General features: G+C 38.2%; 1 protein-coding gene across 1 annotated transcript in view; it reads right to left on the bottom strand.

The window, feature by feature from the left end:
* The window catches only part of lingo1a (leucine rich repeat and Ig domain containing 1a), a 119,124-nt gene extending 102,784 nt beyond the window's left edge, over positions 1-16,340 (bottom strand). Inside the window, exon 1 of the mRNA XM_018675897.2 lies at positions 15,950-16,340. The gene's annotated coding sequence lies outside the window, so the exon portion shown is untranslated. The remainder of the gene's footprint in view (positions 1-15,949) is intronic.
* Between the last annotated feature and the right edge of the window lie 10,092 nt (positions 16,341-26,432).

The following is a 26,432-nucleotide window of genomic DNA, read 5'->3' as shown; positions in this document are numbered from 1 at the left end:
TACTTTCCTTCAAACAAGGCTGCATTTAACCACGGAAAATAAATAGCCTCTATCAGTACTGTGTCTACAGTGACTTAACAATTCCCTGTGGCACACAGGCATACACAAGAACTGGGGAGAACATCAGAAGAGAGACAGAAGTGACTCCAGCATACTGCATCCACGACCAGGAACATTTTAAATGTAAATTTAAGTTTGTTGTAAATGTGTTGGTAGGGGCTTTTAATCCAAAAATCTTTGGCTTGTTCACTGAGTTTTAGAAGAGAAGGTCACTGCCCACTTCCCTTAATAGACTCATATTTAACTACTGAGCAGTGGAAGACTGTACCACTGTATGTGATAATCATGGTGCTGCAACAGGACCACACAAATTACAAAGAACTTCTGTCACTACATGAGTTTACATTGTGATATTAGCTTTATTTCAGATGGTGCATTGTTTAAATGTGACTTTGTGTCACTTAAACCAGCCACTACAAGCTGTGTACAAGCTGCACTGCAATTCTTTAATCAGTGATGGGTTCAGGCTAAGTAACAACACTGTTTAATGTTCCATTAAATTAAATGCTGTACCCATTCTATTTTAACATCCAGGATAAAAGAAACCAGAGATACTATTATGATCCTGTTATGTGTTAGGTCTTGTTGACTTTGGAAATGTCAGTTCACCTACTACTTGTCCACACATTCTCACATGAAAAACTGATTAAAATGGATGTTATAGGCTGGCTGAAAGGTTGTTGATCAAGGAGAAATTACAAGAACCAGACAACTATGCACACTGAGACAAATCAAACCTCCTTTACTGACTTCACATAATAATCGAGTACGAAAAACGTAATGGGTTGTTTTCAAAGAAACTAAGAAACTATTTTGCTTATATATATATATATATATATATATATATATATATATATATATACACACATACATACACACACACACACACACACACACACAAACAGGTCAATAGAATGAAAAAAGTAAGTTACATTATAAGAAATTACATGTTAGGGAAATTAATAGGTCAGACGGGTTTTTAACCACTGTGTAATAGCTTGTATGAAGTCAGCCATTCTGACATTACATGGCAGTTGGAGGAAAAAGTAAGATGCACTGGTAAGATGATTTTTTTTTCTGAATTTTACTTGAATCCCTAAGTAAAATACAGAGATAGAAAACAATGTATGCTTTACCTCTGCCATGGAAGGCTTTGTAGTTTAATTATTAGACTGTAAATATTAAGATTTTAAAATACATTTCATGGAACATGCCTAGCCCTGCATGAGCATGCCACTGAATTAGAAAAGCAGATCTTAGTGTACAACCACTTTGGTAACTGATGAGTAACCACCTTAGTCATCCAGCATACACTGACATCTACCTACAATGTTTGAATAGCATTTATGTATTTATTTATACACAGATATCACTACCATAAGAACAGTTGGTTAGACACAAAGAAGAAATCTTACTTTTTAAACACGCTGATGTTAGCAGAAAGACTAAACAAACTCATTTAAACTGGCATTTGAATCTCTGATTAGTTGATAATACTGTTATCAACTCAAGTTAATTTAAACACATCATAATATAACAGTTCAGTGGTTTATTAACTTTGTATATTATCTTACTCTGCAGTCCTGGAAAGATTATACAGTCATATTACAGCAGATTCACTTTGTTCACATTGTACATGAGATATTAATGACAGGCTAGCTAATGAAAGTCAATGGAAAAAAAGAAAGTTGCTGAGCCATGCCACCTGTAAAAACACAATGCTTAAAAGGAATCATTTTTTCCCTATGTGCATATAGTTCTGTTCCTAATGGAAAACTGCTTTCTGGCCCGCAGAGTCTCAAAATGGAAAAAGGACAAAGTAAGAAAAACAAAACTGATGCTGTTTACATTCTTTATATGTAGGTTATTTGAAGAGAATAAAGCAAAAGTCAAATGTGCTCTTGTGCTTACAATCTAGTTTATCTGCAGGATTTGCAGCAAATATCAATCACTCTGTTTTATCAAAGCCATAGACCCGGACTGAGATAGGAGGTGCTCAGAGCCTCTTAGCCGTTAAGTGTAATGTAAACTCTCATTCCTCTCATGTCAAATGCTATTTCAGGATATGGGGGGCTATAAAGAATATACTGTGTATCAAATACTTCCTTTGGGCCACAGAAAGGCTTAAGCTAGCTTTGACATGGCCTGTAAATCTTACATAAGTTAAATTTGATGACATATCTAATTAGCCATTTGAGACTTCACAGGAACAGGATTTTGCTGTGTTTTATGTGATGAAAAATGGAATGGGATGCATGCAAGTGCACAAATATGGTGAAATCAGTGAGAATGACTAGAAGTAACCAGGATGAGTGAGATGTCAGTTAAGATAGGTACTGAAAAGTATGTACACTGAGAAGGGAAAGCACTGGTTGTGTGCTAAACTGGTTCCCCATGGTAGAAGATGGTCCATCTGTTTGCAGTACCAATGTGATGAGATAAAACTTTCATGATTTGTGCCTGGAAATTGGGCCACTGCAGCTACAAACAGTAGCTGGATACAGCAAGGAAAACCAGTGTAAAAAAATGCAGAGAGGTCTACTGACAGACTGAAACCAAAATTTGGTTCCATTATGATATCAAGAAATACCAGGGCTGGGCTCACCAGCAGCGACACTGATGCCAATACTGGTGTCATATTTTACAAGATAAATGTGTCATTGATTGGCTACTTCTGAATATATTTAATCATCACCAGACAGTTTGCCAAACAGAAGGCATTTCTTTTTACTGTTCTGTTAATTACTCAATCATATACTTGTTGAAACACAAAACAGGTTTTAAATTGTAGATAACAAACAAATGTTTATTGTGTGAATTCTCTGAACTAACAAGATTATTGTTGTGTGCATGCACATCACAGCAACAGAGAAGCATAAGAGTGCAACAGAGAAGCGTACACAAACAGAGTGTACATGTGTCATGCCCAGGAACTACCATGGGATGGATGCAGCTGTTGGTATTGATCCTAATTATGCTAGTATTGATTCTAAAAACAAATAGTACCAATTCTTGAGGTATCGAACCTCACACCACTTCCTTCAATTAAACCTTGGGTGCTCTGTTCGTTTGCTCAGCTGAGAGAGACTTAACTGTACTATAATTTATATCCAAGGACAGGGAATTTGGATTAATTTGAAAAAATTTAATACAAAGAAAACAATATAAAAAGTACATGTGCATTGGGTCCATAAAGCTTTGTACATCCATTTTATATACAGATAGGAATCATATATATATGTTTCTTTTAAAAAGAAAAATGCAGCAATCCAGGACAGATTGTATAACTCTGCTTTAGCATAACAGCTGTCACCAAGAATACTACATTTACACAAGACATGATCCGACCCAAAGGTCACAAGACACCAAAGACAATCAGCTTGTAGCTCAGATGTGCCAAGAATTCTGCTTAAGAGAAATATGCTGTGATTAATGATTTCTTGAAACAAGGACAACAGACACAAATAACAAATAATCCCCTAGCTACAACACTGTGGGGTTTACTTTACCAGTCTGCAGTATACTATATGTGCAGCATTTTTATGTCTTTTGGAATTCCAATCGCTATCTGCATTAAAACACTTCTTCACCATACAATGTAAAATGTGACCCAAACACACCCAATGTTTGTTTTGCCTTTACACTGATAGTTCTTAATAAATCATAACTGACAGTGTAACTTGAATTTTTAATTCCATTATTTCATTTCATGTTTCATTGTGTTCATCTGTTTATTTTCTGTATCCCTCATGATAGAGCCATGAAACAGAAACCAGTGAGCTCAGTGGAAATGTGTGACAAAGATTAATTTATTAGCCTGGCCTAGAAGAAGTCAGGAGTTGGCAGGAACTGGCAACAAAAAGAAGCAAAATACCCAGGAGGAATCTCTGGAAATCAATTTCCCATCCGGTTTCCCAACCAGTTTCTGGCTGCAAACTGAAAATGCTATTGGAGTTCATAGTTGGTTTTAAAGATGATATCATAACCATTTGAAGAATCTGAGATAATCACTTCCACTGACTCTTGTAGATAACTACAGAAGTCATTTTAAATAAAATCAAGAGGCAGCTACGTCAAAGAGAGTATGTGTACAGGGCATGAAAGATTGATTATCCGCACTGAAGCGTTTTTCTACATTGCACCTATTTTCACGCCACTCACTTTAAGGTAAAATCCACAATCCAAGACACTGTAGCATCACCATTTGCATTTGCAAGTGACACAAGTCGCTACATCAAGGGACAAAATGTTATTTCTTTCTCTCTTCCTCCTTTCTGTCTACACCTTGAGGGTTTTGTCCACTGTCTGCTTCTGTCGTAACGATTTCTTCACATATTATGTCTTGCCACAACATTCTGTTTGAACTGGAAATACAGTGCGAACTACTGAAGCAAGACACTCTCCGAATGTACCTTCCAAGTTGTCTTTAAAGGTTCAGATTTCCCTTGATACCTTATTTGAAGTATTCACTTACATTACTGTGAGACACTTTGGATAAAAGTGACCAAAAATGGAATATGTTATGCATATTTTATGACAGTGTTGAAATTACAAAGGGTTATACGCACTCTCTCACACACTCTTTTCCACATTCACACTCACACACACACACACACACACACACCCCAATTCATGGCTGTGTCTTTCCATACAGTGCGAGTCAGATTAAGAGCAAAGAGGGGGCACTTCGATTACAGCAGTAAAATGACCTGCTTCACACAAAGTTCACCTCATTTTGGTTGCAAATTAAATGTCGGCTTTGGTTTAGAGAGCCGAGCAGGTAGCCTTGCAGAATAGCAATATGCTGCGGCCATTCTTCCACATCAACCCTGTAACCCCATAGGGTTGTTTAACGAAATCAATTCAACTGAGGTTTTGCTTTCAATAAATACTCTTTTTGTTATTTTGTATTTATTCAAATACAATAATGTGTCCATTAAGAGCTGAATCTGGAAGTGTTGAACAATTGAAATTCAAATGAACAACAAATGAATTCTCACAGTGGGAATACACAAACCCATCTCATCAGCTTCAATTAAACTATAGCCTCAATCCTATTAAAAATAATAATCATCATCATCATCATTAGTGGATCATTATTCCATCAGTGTCTTACCTGGGCTTGACCACAGGTCTAATCACAGCATAATATCTCCCATTTAAGCAACATGGTCGGTGTCTCTATTCAAAGGACATTTAAATAATGTGGGTGAATACAGTTAATCTAGTGTTGATAGTCCCTGAGGGAATTAAGTCCCTAAACCTGCAGGTGTAACTTTGAAAGGATCATGCTCTTCTCACTGAGTAATACAATATGACAATCACCAAATGACTCCACTGAGTTATCACCTTTTTCAAACGTATAACCTGTATATTTAAAAAAAAAATCTTATAAGATCCATAATGCTTTCCTAAACCACAAGAAGCTCAGCTTGTAATAATGCTTCCCCTAACCCCTTCACAGACAGATCACCGCTAGTTCACCAGTGCCACTTAGCTCTCTGCTCCAAGGGTCTTTTCCAATTTGGCTTAAGTGAGGAAAGCTCACCTGAGCCTGGCCCACTTAAGGTCATTATAGCTGAAGACTGCAGCTACAGGGAGCCCTCTCCTGCCTAAACCTCTCCCACCATAATCTTCTCTCTCAGGCTCTGACAGCGTTCACTCCCTGCTGGAGCAGGTGATGAGTAGCAATGCAGTGTTAATGTAATGCTATGTAGATCACATATCCCAGGTGGTGATGACACTCGTTCACAAACACATGCTACCAACATTTGCCAGGATGTAGAACCACACATGCTTTCAGGGTGTGCATACTGTATGTAGACACACAGAACAGCGACAGCAACAAAGAAAGATGTGCACTGACTGAATGTGAAAACAAAACTATTTGCTTGTTTATACATACATGAACGTATATCATCATTAAATGATAAAGGCAGTTAAATGCACGCACACACACGCACACGCACACATTATATATACATACACACACAAAATGTAAACAAGATTGTTGATGAAATAGCCTACTTTAAGTTGCTGCTTACCAACTACAAACTGCATACATATAGCCTTATTTTAGGATGGTGAGTACCAACTACAGACTGCATAGACTATCAGGCAAATCTCTCCAGAGCCTCCTCCAAAGGAAAGAAACTCAGTTGTGAAATCTCAGCCAAAAAGGAGGATATGACAGACTAGCCTAGACTCTCTTGTCATAAAATGTCTCTTGCAGGATGTCTGGAATGATAAATTATTGTCTAGTGAATATGGTAAACCTGCTGTATACTGCTGAAACATCACTGAGGCACGAGTACAAAGATGGACAACTAGGACTGTTAGGAGGTGATGACTGACCAACTGAAAACAAAAAGGTTAAGGTTCAAAGATTTGCACACTGGACACAGGTGTTTTTATCTTACCATGGTTAATTAGCCTTCTGCTCAGGTTGAAGCTGAACTGTAACATGAGTTAAATTAAATGACCACGTCTATGTTCTATTAACTTGGATAAAGCTGTTCTGAACCAGCAGGTGCAACAAAACATAAGCCTTGTTAAGGCTGAGAGACAGGCAGGTCAAATCTGTTTTTTGGCATATCAGGATTGTATTCAGATTGATTTTAGAAATTCTAGACAAATAAGATCCAAACCACGTTTGGAGGTGGTTTGAAATGTGATTTCAATTGGATCTCTACAGATGTGTTTTAGTCTGAATGCTCTAGCCACTCAAATCAGACTTCAGAGTGTCTTGTGCGTCTTACGTAACGTGACACAACGACAACGTGAGATCCAGACTGATGGTAGCTACGTGGTTACTGACACCTATGTTGTTACGACAGCAACCCATGCAGATAGGCGGGTAATGTCTGGACACATGTGCAAATAACAGGGCAGACAATCTCTCCTAAAAATATGATGTGAGAGAAAAATGTGATTTGCCTGCAGTCTGAGCAAAGCCTAATAGAGTTGGGGAAATGTTTAACAAGCACATCTTAACACACCCACACAGTCCTGAAAAGAGATCTAATCAGGCACAGTGAGCGAAAACACCTGTGTGGGAGGACAACTGGTGTGTAGAGGCATCAGACGACTGAAACTTTTCCAAAACTATTTTGGTATCTGGTCATGAATGAATAAGAACCCCTGATTAAATGTTTTCTATCTCACAATAGAAAACATTGTCATGAGTTGTTTGCATGAATGAAAACTGAAAAAATATTTACCACACTGATTTAACGATCCAAACACATTACAAAGGGAAGCTGATTTCTAGTTTGTTTCAGAAATGTCAACAATGACACAAAAATCTTCACATTCAATGTTCAACCATACAGCATATTAGGTGAAGTGAACATGCAGAGGGACAAGTTAGCAAACAACAGAAATTTTAACTAGGATTTTCAACCTTTTGTGACCAGTGCTCAGAGATTTAGGTGTCAGCACAGACCACATGACCTCAGCAACTGGAGTATTTTCATGTCATCATATTAATTAAAGTATGGCATATTCTTGTATTCTATGCTCAAGAGCATGGGGGGAATCACAAGTAGCATTATACAAAAGCTAATATTTTGCCTGTACCTGAATCAATAGAACAATAATGCATCAGTCTTGCAAGTCTGTGGACTCTGTCTGCATACCGAGTGACTCCACATGGGGTCTCAAATCCAGTATTGAGAAACTAGACGCACTGCAAAACACACAAAATGCATAGTATATACAATATATTCGCAGAAATAATAAGGATGGCACATTTATCTGGATTCAGCAAATAAACTGAAAGGCACAGACTCAAACTCCTTGTTCTTTTTCCTTGTCACTTTAAAAAAGTGCCCTCCTAGATGTGCTCATTAGCATTTATGTGTGAGGAGTTTTGTTTGTTTATTTAAACCTGGACAGTACTTTACTTAAAAGGACTGCCATAGTACAAAGTGGCAAAAAATAATTTCAAATGTAAAAATGGCCGACAAAGATGACAGAGCACTTTCAGTCACATAAAACACTGGACTGGCTGAAACCTGTTAAAATGTACATACAAAATGACAGTTATTCAGGACAGCTAGAACTTCAATGACATTTTTTACATCTGCCACATTTGCATTTTTTGATGAATATCAACTTGAGCTCTGGTTAGGGAGGGAATGAGTTTCTGTAGGTGTGGTCAAGTTATTTCTGCTTTGATCTGACCTCTTAGTAAATTACTAATTTTCAAAACTTTTGCAAAGACTTTTGCTGGTTGGAGTATATAAGATGGTCAGGCCTCCCTTATCAGCTGCCTTGTTTTCTTTTTCTTTTCACAGTCAATGCCATACTAGAGGCTCAGCTGCTCGATAACTAGCTAATGCACATGCTCATTTTACCATGAAAGTGAAAACATTCATCCACCCTGTAAACATTTGACAGTCACACTCCTAAGTCTAATTTTATAAGCTATTCAATTAAAAATGACAATTCATTGGCAAAGTAGTGATGCTGGTTCTAATCTTTTACATCTCATCGCAAATCTATAATGGCAACGTTGTTGCATGGTACTCTTGCCTTGACATGTGATATGAGTTGAAAAAATAAAAACATGTATTGACTTAATATTCACAGATGCTGCGTTTATCCAAAAATAGAGCTCTGGGTGCATCATCCATGATAATTAGAGATATTGGCAGCTTTTGCTTTAGCTTGTGTGTTCATTCTCAACTGACGCTGATCACAGTGGGGACTTCAGTACAGTCAGGACTGGGAAATGATCCAGAAACGATGTTCGTGGAAGAGGCACCTCTCACCCAGCTGTGCTTATGTAATAGACTAGCTCTTTTGAGCCTGAAATTAATCTCAAACGAATAAATACTATTTTCATGGTTTAATTATATCATTTTTAGCATGTTTTCAAGCAAGCTGTGAGTGCCACAGCTTTTGAAATATTCGTCACAAAGCAGGATTTGTAAGCAGTGTGTGTTCCAGGGCATCACAGTAACACACACACACACGGAAGGCCAAGACAGAGGGCTCAACTAAATGTATTTTTATTTTTAATTTACCTCCAACTGTGAACGTGTGTGCAATGGGTGGAGGAGGTAGGAGCAATTTCAAGATTAAAAAGTGATGTCAACCAGCCAAGAATGCAATATTTTAATAATGACCATTTGTAAGTCATCACCATGCTGAGTCACTGACATTTAACATTTTCAAACGCTGGTATGCACATGGATCCTGCATACAGATGGTCTCAGTTTTCCTCACACATTAAGGCCCACAGTTGTCTAAAATAGATAGCCCGTGGAGACTGTGAAAAAGATCCTGAGCCACATATTGATACTGGATCAAGTGACACATTGTACTGCCTAACAGGTGTGAAAATCTCCGGTGTTCACATGTTTCTCATAGATTGTGCGAAAAACAGGTCTGAGAAATTGCCTCTGACAAGCATCACGGTGCAGGAAATTTGAAATTAAGTTAAAATAAAATGTGTGTCCTCATTGTCAGCTATTGGACAAATCTCCTTCTGTATATTATTTAACCCTCAGTATGGTAAAATATTTGATATTTTTTTAAATATGTTTTGGTTGCAGTTAGCTTTTTTTTAGAAACCCAGAGGAAAATACAGATTTACCATAAATATTGAACGGCACCTCTGTTAATATTGGGATACAGCTTAACATGTTGGATGCTAGCAGCTAGAAACCCCACACAATCTCTCCACTCATATTCTTCTTCAAAAAAACAACCCCAGAAGCATCTGGATGAACATTTGGGATTTCTCCAATCTGACCTCCCCCTCAATTTCAGTAGGCGGCTCGCTATACTTGTGCCAGCAATCAAAGAGAATCTATTGAGCTTCAACCCATAAGTATTGTTTGTCCTTTCATTCGGCTGTCAGTAATGGACTGGAACAATTTCGACGAAACTAATAGGTGAGATGAAATGCCAAAGACCTTGTAAATTGAGACTGAAAGGTGATTTAACGCAGTAGGACCACTTCTTTAAGACAAGACAGAAAACATATAATTTTGAGTAGAGTGGTGTGTCAGGTGTATTTCACTCGATGCATGCATCTCCCACTCTTCAGTAACACTGTTTGAAGCAGTTTCACTCGACTGTGGTTTCAGTCAAAAACAGTATTCCGCTGTGCGACACAGAAGGAAGAAAACTGATACCTCCTTTTCACAGCACGATTCTAATGAGCACAAGCAGTGTTGGCTCATGTACCTACATTTTGTAGGTGTAAATACTGTACAGGAAGTATAGACATATATAATTCAGAAGCATCAATGTGTCTTTTTAAGAAACACTCTCCATATTATGATCAATAACACTAGCACTGTGTTTTGTCCTAGTAATTACAGTAAGCAGGGCATTTATTTTAAACAGAAGCCAGGCTTCATTAGGGAGAGATTGAATTTGATTATTCCTAACTAGATTAGATTAGATTAGATTACACCTCTGTCTCTGTCTGCACAGTAGTTCTTGAATTATGCTGTAGAAAAATTAGTTTAAGTTGAAATGAGCATTTTCTTTTGCTTGACATCAAAATGTCAGGTGAGTTGCACAACCTCATGAATAAATATGGTGGTGTTGCCATGTCTCACCTTTCTTTGTGTGGTATTTTTGATACGCTAGTTAAAGTAGCCTGATGTGTGAGCAGCAGATACTTCTACTATGTTTAGTTCAGTTCAGTAAAGTTGAAATCTGTGATTTGCTTAAATGGCCCTTTATAGTCGGTTCCTTCTTAGGGAGTCAGGGGTACATTTTATTAAACCCAGCAGCTCAACACATCACATGATATAAACATTGCTTCCCATACAGTCAAAGGTAGCGTAGGGCCATTCAAAACTCTGATTGCTTTATCACAACATGCTACTCAATCAATTATTCTCCTCTTGCAAGCAGCTGATTCACAGAGATGGGCAGTGACTTATTCCCACTAGTGAATGTGGGAAAACATCTAGAAAACATCTTGAGCCCTGTGTCCTCATATGGGCTCAAGTTACAGAATACCATTCATTGTAAATCAAATATTTAAAAATGCGTTGGCGCCACCCACCACTACTTAACAGACTTAAAAGGTGCCTACTGGCTGGATGCGAGGAAGCTTAGACACTCAGGAGTGACCTGGCAACAACCTATCACGCTTGTTTGGAGAGGAAATGGTAGCACGGTTGTTTTCTACACCGCTCAACTATAAAATGAGAAACTGATTGTCTTAGTCAACAACTTTACAATGGAAGGAAGGAAGCAGACTTAACTATCAAAAAAGAATATATATATACCGTATATAATGACAACATGAAGTTGTTTCACTAAATCAAATATGTCTTCCCTCGTAAATACTGAAGGACCCCACACTGGCCAATCAGTAACAAATATGTCACCTGGTAACTGTAGCACTCCACTTGGGCCACTCATTGTAATTCTGAAAATGCTGCAGTGCAGTGGCAAATGGCATAATTTTCCTATGTTTCCTCTAATCTAATCAGTGGCATCAGAGATTTTGCACGTCACATGGATAACCAAACAAACTGTGTACCAAACAAACTGTGTAGCAGTCTAGCCATTGGTTTATTTTAGATGTATGAATGAACAAGTTAATGCAGATTCATAATCCTTTGCCCTAGTTCGTCATGAAGAAAAACAAAAATGTCTGAGTAACATCAGATTTGCACTTTGAATGAATTTTCCATAAAGGCAATGCATCACAGAAGATAACTAGGGCAACAGAGGAGGCAGTTGATATGATTTTGTAGAACAAAAAAATTATAAAAAAAAAAAAAAAGGTCGGGGGGTGAATCCTTTCCTGAGATTGTGACATATAAAAATCTCTATTGTGTTGACCTAGTAATGCATCCAAATACAGAAGATAAAAACCGTTCCTGAATTATTTATACAATTTCCAATTTATACTATTTAGATTCGCTCAGCCTGATGGAAAAAAATAGGAAAGGGAAGTGAACAACTATTGCTCTCTCATCCTTCACGAACAACTGCTGAGTAATGTCCTTAACCCCGACTGTTGCAGACTACATTTGCATTTGACAAATCCCAAATGTGAGTGCAAGTGAATGCAAGACTGTGGAGCTGGTCGTAAAAAGAGAACACATGTAAAATCTGTGTCAGATTCAATAACTCACCTACTGATCTTTTTTAGTGTTGAAGAAATAAAATGTTGGTGGTCTTGAAGATTATATATCTAATAAAAAGAGGAGATACTATTGTGCAGATTAATTGCAGATGGATTTTATTAGTCTGAGACAACTACTAACTAGGGTTGGTGAGGGGAATTACAATTACACCCAGTAAATCTATTTAAATATCAGTTTTGAAAAAGAAAAAAAAATCTTACATCATTCTAGCAGTAATAAAGGTGTGTGAAAGTGCTAATTAAACAACACATCTAGACTTTTCCTTTACTACTACAACAACAGTTTTACTGCCCACAATACTTTAAAACCACACAAATAGGACTGGGACTATTAAGGTTGATTGTACTTTGTCTAAGGACAGTCTGTGAAGGAGTTCCTCAGGGTTCTCTGCTTGGTCCTTTCATTATTGGTCATAATATGCCTCGCTCTGTCCTATCTCCCTACCAACTGTTGGCAAGAGGATGTATCTGAATGCCTCAGATCATTGTCTCCATAAGGAGCTAACACACAGGCACTTACTGCTGTGTCTTTGTTGTGATGGCATCATGCTTGTACATTACATTGAACATTGTACAAGTAATGTATGAAAATGTGTCATTTGTCCAGAGATGCTCAATTTGCAGACTTTTGCTGAACTACACATTTTAGCAACTCTGGTGCACTGTTAATGAATTTTGATTTTTTTCCTTCCCATTGTACACATTACCAGAATCCCACAAATGTAACAATGTATTTTCTTTATTGTCTGTCCAAGTTATACTATAAATAATTACCTCTGCACTGGCTTAGGCAGGTCATTAGAAATACACTACTATACACGTCTATTTAAAATACTTCACCCGCCTCAACCCAACCCTGGCATAAACTTCTCATTAGAAAAAGAGGAGTAGATTCAGCTATCTGTCTTTGAAGCTCTGTTGCACTGGACTGCATTATGTTGAAAAATGCTTATTAATGATTTGTTCATCAACTTTATATCCATGAGGGGCTTAGAATATTAAAGATCTTAATATAATTCAATCAAAAAATCCTATTGCTTCTCACTCCCCAATCTAAGGATTATTAGCTGTGAGTTGTAAAAAAAAAGGTAGATTCATCTGGATTTTGGATTCATTAGTGGCGATTAGCTAATCTTTGACTAATGCTTTTGCAGCATTTTTTCCACTTTAGGTTGTAGATTATCCAGAACTGTATTAGAGCTTGTTTAATTGAGTTTAGTTTAAACCATCATAGTGAGCGTTATTGAGTTTTACATTTAGGGATAAAGTGTTTGCCTTAATATTCGTAGAAGTAAAATGACTTGTAAATCATTGATCAAAATAACTTTTTTACATTGTCTATGTATTAAATGGTGTCTAGCCATAGTACACTGGGATGAAGAGCTCAGATCCACATAACTTTACAAAATGCGTCCACCACCATGGACACCATTAGCTGAGAATTGCTGTAACAAATTTGCCAACTTCATTTCATGCATCATGGTAAATCATGAAACCACATCAGTAATAGCCATTATTCGCTATAATGGCCTTGAGAATAATTGCCTTGGAAGTTGAGTAAAAATGAGTTGTTAACTTTTCATTTGGTGATGGGCAGTATCAGAGCTTCCTGGCTGTGGGTGGAGGAGCATTCATTGGCACTATGAGTCACTCTAGGATGCAAGTCACCCACTGCATGACAAGCTTTTACTGCAGCCGAATAGGGTAAAAATGACTCCTGCTAGCCACACTATACTACATCCTGTGTGTGTGTGTGTGTGTGCATGTGCTGAGGGATACTGAGAGGTAATGAGGGAAACATCATTTAATAATTGCCAAATAAACCAATCAATTAGCAGAATACCTCTGGTACAAAATACAATGCATCTGCTCTGAATTTAACAGTGATGCATCCTGGGATACTTGATTCAATCTTTGATCTGCACTAAAACCCTCATAAAAGCTTCACTAAGTAAAGTCAGATCCACGTTGTTTATTTTAAAACCCTTAATTCCATACTGTGACTGCATCAAGACTTTTTGGCTTTGCTGTTTAAACTGATTTTGAACTAATGAGTCAAAACCATTCAATATATACAATGTATGAGCCACCATGCTCTGCGCATGTATTTCAATATGCAACTGTATCATTCGACCTTGCCTAAGTGCTGGAAAAGAATTATGAATTAAACCGAAGCAGAAGGTTTACCCAAGGTGGGGTAATTTGATTTCTGTTTTATCATTTTTCCATCCTCCGGTGTTATCATGGTTTCTACTCTGAAATGGGAAATGCGATAAATATTGATGCCCTTTACAGGAAATGCAGCCAGGCATGTGTGAGATGCAGGCCCTGGCCTACCTATCACATGTTTTCCTACAGAGAGTGTGGATGTGTATGTAAACTGACCCCCTACCAAAAGATTGAGCCTCAGAGGACGTCTGCTTGCCTAAAAGCCCTTTCTGAGGTTTGTTAGCACACACTCTCTCCTCCTCTGTCTCCTTTGTCCTCTTGTCTCTGGCTTCCTGTCGGTCTTTCATTGCTATATACTCTCCCCTTTGCTCTCTTCGCACTTCACCTTACACTGGCAACCTCTCTTCTATTCCCCTCATAGTTTTCAGCATCAGCTTCCCTGTCTCTCTCTCACGCTCATGTATTCCAACATCTCTCACTCTTTCCCCTCTAACAATCTCTCTTTACTCCTCTCCCTGTAGAGTTCATAGAGACAAGAGAAAGAGATGAACAGAGAATTAATAACAAGACAGCAGTAAAGATAAAAGGAAAGAAGCTCATTCTGCATGCACAGCGGACTAAAATAGCAACGTCAACTTTGCCTCATGCCTCCAACTGACAAAGGAAAAAAAAATTAAATAAACATGGCATGTTCATCAATATGTGATTAGCATTATATATTCCTAAATATTAAAAAAATGAATAAATGCAGTCAATAAACAAAATTTAAAATGATTAAAATAATTTAATGACTTCCTCTCCACACACATTCCTTCAATGTGCAAGTCTGCCATCTCAAATCACTGTCTGATGATCTGTTTTCAAGTCACAGCTGTTGCCAAAAGGCCCCATCAGGTAATCAGACAAATCAACATGGTGGGAAGCTATAATTTCACCCCCCACCTGAAACCAAGGTTGTCTCTATGACAGTGTGTGTAGGTATGCAAGAAAGCATCTAGTCCCACCAAGTCACACCTTGTCACACCATACCAACATAAGCACACACACACATTCTACACTAATTCCCATATTCTCATGCTCTCCCACCCATGCTGTGAACAGAGGAAAGCACATGCATGTGAACACACATATGCATGTCAAATTGTGAAAAAGTAGCTCCCTGTCAGCATTCACAAACGACCAAAACCAATACCATCACTGTCAGGTAGACCATGCAAAGTTGTCTCTAAGGGACGGGAGCTGAAAATAACAGCAGATCAATAGCAAGTACCAAGTGGAGCATTTTTCCCTCCAGTCTCTGACAGCATGAGTAACACTGCTGGTGTCGGCACACATTTCTGTTCCCTGCTTCTTTCCCTACACACTCTCATGCTCCCCCAGCCAGCTCATCCTCATTTTCTCCCTCTCTCCATGTCCTAAATAGCTTGCTCTGCTTCATTTAACTGCTCCCCTATCCCATAATGTGTACTGCCTGCACCTGTCAATATGTTATGAGAAGTAAATCATGTAGGAAGTGCAAGAAAAGGAGATGGATATACAGAGAGAGAGTGAGAAGGAGAGAGGGAGTAGGAAACAGGAGAGAGATATCCTTACCAGAGCTGTAACGAAGGGAATCCAGAAATTGCTTGCTTCATTCCACAGTGGCTGCTCATTAAATCCAAGATACTGGGGAAAGGATTGAAGATTCCATCGAGATGCTGCCCCGAGAGGAGGAAAATTAGATTCTTTAATGGGAGGATTTTGGAGTGTTGTTAAAAAATGTGGTACATATGCATAAGGAGAAGGATCTGATATCCAAGTCCAGAGCACTTCATGAGTCCTTCCCGTCAGCTGCGAAGCCACACGTGTACGCACACTGACACATGCAGCTCACACGGCAAGCCACACACATACACGCGCGCACACAGTGAGGGTGTATCCTCTGCTAGTCTCACCTAGGCTGAGAGATTGAGGGAGAGCGAAGGAGGGATGGAGACAGAGAGAAAGAGAGACACAGCGGAAGGGAGGGGATCTGGAGATGGGCAAGGTGGAGGGAGGAGCCGCAGTATGTGATGAGAGATTGAGAGAGGGGAGGGGAGGAGAGTGTCTCACCATCCTTCCTTATTCCTCCCTCAGTCTGAACTGCAGTGTGATCTGCACAAACGTAACAGTGGGAGTTAATGAAATTATTTTGCTATATCTCCATCTGAGAGGACTGCAGGTGATGCTGATTGGCTGAATATAGGGATGAAAGCAGAAACCATGGAACCCATTACAATCAGATCTGTTTGTGTGTCTGAATGCTGAGTAATGTAACTTGCTTGTGCACAAAGTCAAGCAGATAAACAAGCTGAGAAGATGCCTGAGAAAGATGAGAAAAGGAGGAGGCTGATGTACTGGACAGATAGCTGAGATCTAAACATACCCGGGTGCATATCAGCTAACTTTGCACTATCTAACACCTCATCTAACTGTGGCATCTGCTAGCTTTCATCAGCATCTCCATCTTATCACATTCGCATGACTACAAACTTAGTGGCTAATCCTGACCAAAATCTGATATATGCTAATATATTGTATACAGTACATGACATGGAAAAGAAAACCAATTTAACAAATCTTAATGCGACTGACTCAGAATGTGCACCATGAGTATTATTACCGTAATTTCCGGACTATTGAGCGCAGCTGAATGTAAGCCGCACCTGCAAAATTTAAAAAGAAAAAAAATTGCACACACACACACATATATATATATATATATATACTTCACGCTGCCGTCTCCAACGTCTCACCATCGATTCATTGATGCCAAGCTTACATGCAGCAGCTCTATTTCCTTTTTCGACAGCCAGATCGATTGCCTTTAACTTAAAAGCTGCATCATATGCATTTCTTAGTGTGTTTTCCATGATGAGGGTGTGTGCATTAGACGCAAAATGACTGTTCGGAAGAATTTAGTGTGAGTGCGTTTGATCTAATTCGAACAGTTTCATTGGTCCACTGTGACCTGTTCAGTAATTTCATTGGTCTGATGTGACGAGGCTAAATGTTTTGCCGGCATGAAGTTCGTCAGCCCGTAAAAATCTATAAATTAGCCGCATCATTGTTTAAGCCGCAAGGTTCAAAGCGTGTGAAAAATGTTGCGGCTTATAGTCCAGAAATTATGATAATATCCAAGCAGCTAAAGTCAAAGCACTATGTCAAGGGCAACTGTATTTTAGTCTTACAAGACTAACAAAAAAATGAAAAACAGCAAGTTTCATTTTCCTTGATGTAGTAGCAACTTTGGTAAAAGTCAAATTGGACCGGATATATTTATCCACAGGTCTTTGCCCTAACAACAATGCATCCCCCAGTATTGTCCAACCAACATATACTGCAAAATATTTCCACCAACACAGCCTTTGAAAAGCACAGTGGGCATCCCTTGGCTGACATGACTCACTCCATATAATCCTACACTGATGATTCATGCTCTAAATCAGCATACACTTTGAGGCAGGGGTTAAGAGTATGGGTGGCATAAGCGGTCAGGACACCCCACTGTGATCAGTTTACAGACAGGATTAAGAATCAGCGGTGGATGGATGGGAGGCTGGTGGTTAGAACTTCGAGGATATCTCTCTCCTCAGTGGAGCCCTGGTTGTCAGCAGAAGCCCTTCTGAGGTTGAGGCTCTTGGTTGGCCTTATAAAATGAAGATGACTGTCCTTTACACAGCTGTTTATGTGAAAGAACATGCTCCAACAGGTTTTATGTTTATGTAAGGATGATCTTCATAGGTCACAATAAACAGCACTCCTTGAGAAATTCACAGCTCCTCCCTTGTGACTATTTTAGTGCTTTGTTATACACTGTATTTGTTTCTTCATTATATGTGTACTACTGATGACATAGTAAAGAAATACAATGTAGTAAACACATATATACTTATGAATCTGAATCAAAAAAGTCTGCCCACGGCGCTGCACACCCATTCTAATACATAAAGCCTACTTTTGTTATGTATCCAAAAATGTAACGCTTCCTGACATCATAAATATGTAAATACCAGTTATGCGTCACAGCGTCTGTCAGTGTTGATGATTCATAAGTGTCTGTAATTTCAATTTACAACTCAAGAAAGCATCATATAGAGTGTTTAGAACATAGGGAATGAGAGTATGAAGGAGTGATTTTTAGACAAAGTGCCAGTTTCCTCTGTTTGGTTGCCCGATTGTTTGCAGAGCTTTTTTGTCACAGTTTTCAGCCGTATCTGAATCTTGTTTCCTCATTGACTGTTACCTGAGAAGCTTACTTCATCCTGTATGCCAGTTGTTTCTGTGAGCTTGACTTTGAACCTCAATTTAGTTAACTGCTTTTCAGCCCAAACTGCCATGTCCGGTGTCAGCTTTTGAGTCCTACTTCCTGCTTGCCAGTTGTCCAAAACTGACAAAAAACAGGATGGGTTTTACTTTCAAAACACCACACTCAAAGTGGGGAAATATATCTGAAAGTCATCACTCAATAACTCTAACAAAGTATGATTATTTTGTCAAACTAAGATAAAGATAAATTACTCTATTGTCTTATAAAGAGCCATAAGTAACATATCAGTGATTTTACAAATTACATATAGTTTTGCATTATACTGAGAAGTCTTTCAAATATCTATTCTAGCCACACTGATATAAATATGGAAGGAAAATATTATAAAACATCTCTCAATATAATACCGTACTAATAGAATTCAACAGCAGCACAAACTGCTGCCTCCAAAATGGTGAGAGCAATGATTGATTTAGAAATAACATAGTAGATAACCTCATATGAAACTACAACTTTTTTGTGCAGATTAAACATGCTATTAAGGCAGCTTTAGAGGTGCTGATAGCTGCATTTTGGTGTATTGTGACATATCAGTGGCCAGGCTAGCTGTTTCCCTCTGTTTTCAGTCTTTCTGCTACAATGAGCTGACAAGAATTGCATCAATCATCTCATCTAACTCTTGGCAAGAATACAAATGAACGCACTTCCCAAAATGTTAAAACATTCCTTTAAACAAGGCTGGTAGATATTGTCATTTAAATAATCTATGGAGCCCCCTGAGCCTTCAAAGATATGTCTTAATCTTGTACACTCAAGATAAAAATTTGTGTGCACAATACAAAGTCTTGTGAGACAGAGCAAGATAATAACTTGTGAGAACAACAGAAATACCTGTGTGCACAAGACTTAAAAACCTAAACGTCTTCGGAGTCTGTGGACTAAGACACACACACACATTTCTTCCTTTTAACTGCTCTCATTCACTTAAATAAAAGCGATATGCAGCAGAAGTTGCTGGATAGGAAAGGTTAACTGTGCAATTGCTCTTTTAATTAACAATCATCAATTCTCTATCTTTTTGCTGAAGCATAAATGTAAAGTGAAGTGTGAAATAACATCTTTGGATGAGAGAAAATTGTTCACAGTGGTTAAGTGACCAAATACTATTTAACTTTTAATCCTTTGAAGTCTGTACAGGTATTCCCAATTATTATATAGCCAATTATTAGGGTTAATATACTTACTTTGCTCATATCTGCATTACTAACTTTAAAGCAGAGATTTTCAGTCATAATGTTAAATGGATTATAGATAACAATCAAAAAAGGAACTCTAGCAAGTCAAAATACACATATACATCATATAGCACCAGGTCAAAATATGTGTGGCACAGATGTGGGATTTACATTTCTTGTTACACTTACATCTTCGTAAACAGTGTGTAAACCAAACCCTAAACTCTGTCCCAATAATAAGACTTGTTGATTAAATGACTCACCGGTTATATTACCAAAACAGAATATTAGTCAGTCGCTCTGCAGGACAAACAGTGATTGCCACACTGCGTGTGAAATCAATGTTTACTGATAGTCCTAAACATGAATATTGGATTGATGGTTAGCTGTTCTTTCAGGGCTAGACATGAGGCAGTGAATGATACCCCCCCCCCCAGAATTACAGCACATATCCACAGTGAAGAAATGTTACACCTGCAGTTTCTCTGTGAGACGCTAACAAATGCTTCTGCACGGGTTATGAAAAAGGGTTGGTGCTTGCAGCCAATCATACACAACCATGAATTATTAAAGAACACCTCTAGCAAAGCCTGGACTTTTTGTCCATCCACACAGAAGACAGTCCCAGCTTTCATAGCAATCCAGGCATTTGCTCTTGTCCTTGCTTAGCATTTGCAGTGTGGTCCCTGGGGTAATGCAGGTGCAAAATTGTAGTTGCATGTGCATGACAGCATTTCTCCCTTCTCAATACCACTGTGACCCTCAAGAACTGTTCAGCCCCCGAATTTCCCTATGGATCACCCAGCCAGTGTAGCATATGCATGTCTGCATCAAAGAAAAATGGTGGGATTGATGTGTGTTTGCACACCGATTGGGTTCAGGCAATCTGTTGTGTATCTTCTGCAGCTGTGAAGGGGCAGGCTTACCTCACACATATACATCTGGAATTGCAATGAACCTGTGAAACTGAAGATTTTACATTGTTTCTCCTAATAAAGTCTCCTCTACCATCTTCTCCTTCATACATCCATGTCATAAATCTGCATATGACATGCAAGGTGATAAGCCAATCAGAGAGCTTGTTTATAAATCAATTTATTTGTTTTTTCTGATTGGGGGCAGCTTATAGGCACATCAGAGAGAAGCCTGTGCTATTAAACTATTATAAACTATTATTTAAAACTTTAATAACATAAAAGACTGTACTTCCTTCAGTTGCCTGATGCAGTTGCATTGGTATGTATTCAATTGTGCTTATAAAGCAGTTTGTCCAGGAAATATAATTATTTAGCACAAACCTTTGTCAATATTTTAACTTTCTTTGTAGAGCTTTTCTTTAACACGATGATTTTTTCTTAGGTAAAATAGAAAAAAAGACATTTAAACAAGGACCAGGCACTGCATTTGCTATCCCATAATGAGCATGCAATTCACAGACAATGGTGTCTCTAATCCAGCAAAGAGCCAAGATCCCACCAAGCAATCCAGTAGTTAATTACATGCTCAAGTTGGCAGTTGGTGTTAGCTACACAATCACACTGGCCAACTGACTATTGCATTGTCTATAATTACAAGTCAAAGTTATTAGGGACAACTATCTATTTTGCTATGCATAACCACTAAAGGCATAGAGCAGAGGACATCTGGGGTCATCAAATTCAAAATAAAAAAATATATATTAACCACTGAGCCACCCTCATAGAACATTTCCAATATTATCATGACTACCCTCATGCTTGTCATTATTATTAAACGCATTTGTTGACCATTGTTCCTGTAATTTCAGAAAATCTTTGCAAAAACAACACAGCAATTGATATTTTATGAAAAACATCATCACAATTGTCACTGGTCATACAAGAAGAGTCCTTGACCTGGGCACATCCCCAGGCCTCTTGCCAAATCAAGTATTTATAGTCCTGCACAAATCTCATAAAGGTACATGTTTCCTTGACCAATTAGCAACTTTTGTTTGAAGTTTGGTAGTACTATTCCAGAAACTCAAAGAAAACATCTCTCAATATTCAAGTCTCTTAACATAATTACAGGAAGTACATATTTACTTTATTTATTTATATAAATGTACTATTTACATTACCAAACTAGTTAGTTACAACTTTAGAGATACATACACAACTGAAAAACTATGTAACTCCATTAACAAAGCAATTTAAAGGTGACAATGTTTCAGTTGAAACTGTATTAATAAAATCACCAGACATGTCGTTCAGGTGTCACCTAGATTTAGCAGTATTAGGCAAACAGTAATAAGACCAATGTTAATGAACTTGCAGTGAACACTGATGGAGCAGCAGTTTTTTGAGCCATTGTGTGAAACATACTAAGTGCACTATGTCTATGAAGTTATTACCTGAAACTGCACAGAGGAGCAAAGATGGATCACCTAAAGGAAACTTCAAATACAGCAGCTTAAAATGCAGTTTTTTTTCCACTATAACACATTCTGCAGCTTTGTAATGCTTTGGTAATAGTTTCATTAGTTGTTTCATTTATTTGGATGGTGTGTTGACTCTAATAAGTGACATAAAGACTAATGGTGCTTTCAGACAGTGAGTGCACCACTGCTGCCTGCATTGTTTTCAATGTAAATACGACGGCAGCTCTGCCACTCAGGTAGGCGGCAGCAGCCGTCTGAGTTGACAAAGGTTGAATTTTTTTCAGCTTACTTGTGACCATGGCAACCAAAGAAACCATGCCATAAAAAAGATGCAGGAGCTAATTTTACTGGTATGTCAGTACCAGTAAATTATATACCTTGTCACCAGCAGTGAACAAAAAATTTCTCTAAAAATGATCATGGAGCAACAGTTGCTTGTGTTGTTTGTATGCAGTCCTCGCCATTAAACAATGCTTATGACGTCAGTTACTAAACTTGCAATATTAATCATGCCATGTTGCTACCCACTTCTCTATTTTAAGCTAGAGTGTGTTCTGTTAAACTACACTGTGAGAGCAGAGAAGGTGGATAGCCTCAACCTTTAGTGTGTAGTACAGGTCAAGGCAGGAAGAGCTATATCCTGTCATCACCTGGTCAAAGTACAGAACAGCTTTGTTGGGTGGAAGAAAGAGAGGTAGCAGCTTGCTGTCAGAAAGCACTTAAAGACTTATAACAAGCACTTCCACCAGTGGCCAATATGCAATGCTTAGTGGAAAAATGTGTTCTTTCCTCCTGCCCATATAAAGTGGAAGATTTACATTCTGGTAACTAACAGCTCTTTGAAACACTCATTGAAACAGTAAACACAGAGGTGACAGGTAGTTCCAGTCCTATTCAAGGTTTGTTTAAAAACGTAAGCTGTTGTAACTCCTATTTGTTTTGCAAAAATTTTAAGTCCTGCTCATCTTTATAGGCTGTGTTTATATGTGGACAGCTCGCAAATGTTCCTGCTGAATCGACTGTGATTTCCTGAGGAAATTTGTCCTTTGAATAGAGTTTAGGAATAATGGAAACATAAGCTTTGTTGTAGGCTCAGCTCGGGAGATTTAAGCATGCATTACTTTACTGTTCCATGGTGTGAAAACAACCTATGTTCCAGACATCTGGCCTGGCTAATTCCTGTGTCAGTGGCTGTGTCCCCCCCTTAGCTTCCTCTCATTAGCTTGACCTCTTACCCTGCAGTTTTAATAATCCACAATATTACTACCCCTAGTGACCCATGCATATTTATAAAGCCCTCATTATGCCATCACTCAAAGTAATCATTATCCTGGGGCCCATTATAGCAGATTTTTGGCACTATCCACCGCGGGACTGTTTTTCAATAGACACAGCACAAACGAGTGTGCTTGGCAGACTTTTACACCTTGGAGATCACAGGGATCACAGGTGGCACTGAAGAGTGACAGAGAATAAACTTTGCATATATTTCTGTACATAAACAAACAACATATTATATTAAAATTATCCAGCCAAAAGAGCAAGGGGGATAAAATCATGTAGCCTGCTGAAGGGACTCAAAACAGAAAAGAGAGGCTTGGCTATAAACCTGGACAATTTCATCTCTCCCTGCCTTCAAGGACTCTATCCAAGGCAGCCTTTCGCATACTTATGCTTGCTTTCCAGCTCAATACCTACACCAACAATCCTCTCTCCCTGTGCTGCTTTTATGTTTGTTTTATTTGCTTTTAGCTGTGTATTGATTGCTCCTGTTCCTACTGTTGTTTGTAAGTCAAAGATACGATATCTGTTGATGTTCCCCAGATGTATCCTGGTGTTCATATTGTTTGTATTTGTATCAGTGCACGTTGTCTGATTATGGCCCTCATCTGAGTCTGTTCTGCTGTGCTGCTTGCAGCTGTGCTACTGTTGGCTCGCTGTGGCTGGTTCTGCCTTCCCCTGTCCTTTGTTGTGTTGTTGTACTTTGTTTGGTTTGTTTATTCTCTTGAACTGGCTTTCAGTGTTGAGTATCAATGTATCTTAAGGACTTGAGCCAACGTGTATTTGATTAATGTAAAGCGATTCTTGAACTCAGATTTCCACCTTTCTTGCAAATCCTGCCACCTTCTGCTATGTGTGGTGATAGAGTTCACCAGCAGCCAAAATTCATCAGCCAGACATCACTTACCAAATTAAGTGATGCAATCGTAGCATTGACAATAGTTTATCTGTGAATACAGGCTATATTTTTCAGCCAGCATTTCAATATTTCTGACTTCTGACTCTGAATGAACAGCCAGAGTTGTAGAATTTATTTAATTTAAGAAATGCTAGTAAAAATTTCATCAGAGAGGCTCCAATGACATTGAAAGATAACTTAGCTCAACCCTGTCTCATAGAAATTACATTCATACACAAGTTAACTGCTTTCTCAATAATGTTGTGGTGACAGTGCAATCGCTGGCTGGAATGAATGAGGTGCCTCATTTATAATTGACTTTAAGTCATCAAGAGGTTTTTGGGTGGACAGCCACTGCACAAAGTGCACATCTGTCAAACCAGAGACTGGTGGTCCCATCCACAGGCCTGTCTGTGGTTAGGTTTAGGCAACAAAACAAAAAACACTTGGGACAAGGTTAGGGAAAAAATTGCTGTTTTGGTTAAATGTCAAAAAGCATATTGTGTCTAAATTCACTGTGGACTTTTTCTGTATTAAACCAGACCAAGATCTTTCCCTAACCTTAAACAAGTGTTGTCAGTGCCTCAACAGAACCATAAAAAAGTTTAAATACTTTCCAAATATGTAAATCAAATTTTAAAATACATTACTTGATGCTATAATTTAAGCATGACATTTAATCAAATATCGTATGCACAGAGGCTTTGATAAATCATTTAACAAATATATGACGTGTATCAACTGTGCAAAATGATTGAATTGAGTAAATAAAGCCTTCTCAATATTCCTCTAATGTTTTATATGTGAAATGATTACATATAAATACAGCTGGGTATACGTTTTCCAAAGGGGGATATAGCAGGATTATTGATGTCAAAATGTTAGGTGTATTTGACTTTAATTTGCAAATCCTCCTCTCATAACCACTTGACTTACAGATAAAGGGGGGGGCATACCTTACAGTTGCCAACTGAAATGTACTGCAATGGTGGCTGATATCCCAAAACAAGTGCCTTCAGAGTAGGGATTCAATTTTTCATTAATTTACTCGGAAATATGACGGTTTTGTCAGGAAAGCTCTTGAGGGTATTACCTCCTTTCACAATAGAGAGGTTGATTAAATGAAAAGTGGCAGTGTCATACACAATAGTACATTGTGCATTCTGTGTCACAGCAGAGGTATTATGACTATTTTGGAGATATAACCCTCATTTTGTAGAACCAAGGTTGAGGTGCAAAGCCTGGCCAGTAGCTGAATCTTAATTCAGATGAATAATGGTCAAACATGTTAACTATTTTGGCATGATTGTGGGGGTGTTTTTGTTTGTTTAGTTTTGCTTTGTTTTTATTTTTGGGCTCACTATCTAACCAGACATATTAGGAGATGCATCTTTGCCGCCTGATATTCAGCACTGCAATATACCAAAACATCAAACAGGTCCCTTGTGAATTATGTTCCACAGATAATTTTTTTAGTTGATGAAAATACATTTACACAGGTTCCTGAATATATGTACCACAAGTAAAACTTCAGTTAGTTTTTGGTAAATAATCACAGTGTCAGAAATCCTATCATACTTGAGATTTCCATAAGCATTAGTCCCATAAAAAGGCCAAAACGGAACTGTTTGTATCTGTTCTTCAGAGAAAAAAGGAGGATATTAAGGTGTCATACAGCTAGCAAAGTCATTTTCTCCCTGTCAGCGAGCTATCATTGTCCAGCAATTTGTTTGGTGGTGTGATGCTCATAACTCTGGGCTAGCTGCACAGGAAACTTCCTCCAGCTGTTCAATTTTGCTGCCAAGGATGTTGCTATATGTGACCTTCCATGCCCTTCCATGAATATTTTAAATGAAAAGGCATGAATGTTAAAAAAGATTATGAAAAAGTTAAGACTTCATCCCACTGTTAGTGGCTCAAAAGTTTAACTGTGTATCTGCATGAGGAACAACCTTTGTATTATTTAAGATGTACAG

This window comes from Lates calcarifer, linkage group LG10, assembly GCF_001640805.2.
Source record: "Lates calcarifer isolate ASB-BC8 linkage group LG10, TLL_Latcal_v3, whole genome shotgun sequence".
Lineage (NCBI taxonomy): Eukaryota > Metazoa > Chordata > Actinopteri > Centropomidae > Lates > Lates calcarifer.
Note: the sequence above shows the minus strand (reverse complement) of the source record. Positions and strands in the feature narration are given on the sequence as shown.